Source organism: Elephantulus edwardii, unplaced genomic scaffold, assembly GCF_000299155.1.
Source record: "Elephantulus edwardii isolate Elephantulus edwardi_28Jun2011 unplaced genomic scaffold, EleEdw1.0 scaffold00081, whole genome shotgun sequence".
Taxonomy (NCBI): Eukaryota; Metazoa; Chordata; class Mammalia; order Macroscelidea; family Macroscelididae; genus Elephantulus; species Elephantulus edwardii.
The window spans coordinates 1,337,732-1,338,478 of NW_006399831.1; positions in this window are offsets into that span (position 1 = coordinate 1,337,732).

Genomic DNA, 747 nt, shown 5'->3' on the forward strand with positions numbered 1-747 from the left:
ATTTTTTTAGAATTAATCTAATGCAGATGACAAACTATCCATTCTTACTAAAATCCAAAATTTGTAGCCCCCTAATGGCTCTTCTTTCTGTTCTTCAGAATTTAGTGGGAAATGTTAATTTTCCCCTCAATTTTACCCTTTCTTAGACTTGTCTTACTTATGGAATCAAAACCATGCCTCTTTAAAGGAAAAAAGATAAAGCTACTTTGATATCAGAATTAGAATATTCTGTTAGTAGTTGTCTTAATTTATCTAATTCTAGTATAACAGAAGCACCGTTTGGTTTGGTTGGCTGATTGGTGTAAGTTTATTAAAAATATTTTTTCTAACTGTTGTTTGACTGTGCCATATGGATGGGCAGGAATATGCAAATAGGGCATGTTAGCCTACGCTCAAAAGGATTGGTTTTTCTCACCATTAAAATGAGTGTATCCAGCAGCAGAAGGAGAAATCTCACTCTCAGTAAATAAGAGCAAGCAAGAGAATTCATTCCTCCAGGACCAGAGCAACAGCCATTGCAGCCATAGAGGATTGCTAGAGAGACCTGACATGAAATGGGGCCGATCTTGAACTGCTGCCCCCTCATGGGCAGAAGCAGATCTAAGCTAAAAGCCTTTGCCCAAATTTGCTGGACAGCTTGGGGTGAGGAGAAGAGGGAGCCAATATTTGCCGAATGGGAACTTTGTAACACTGGCCTAAAGCCATAAGGCGCAAGGCTAAAATGCCTATGAGCACATTTTGGAAACT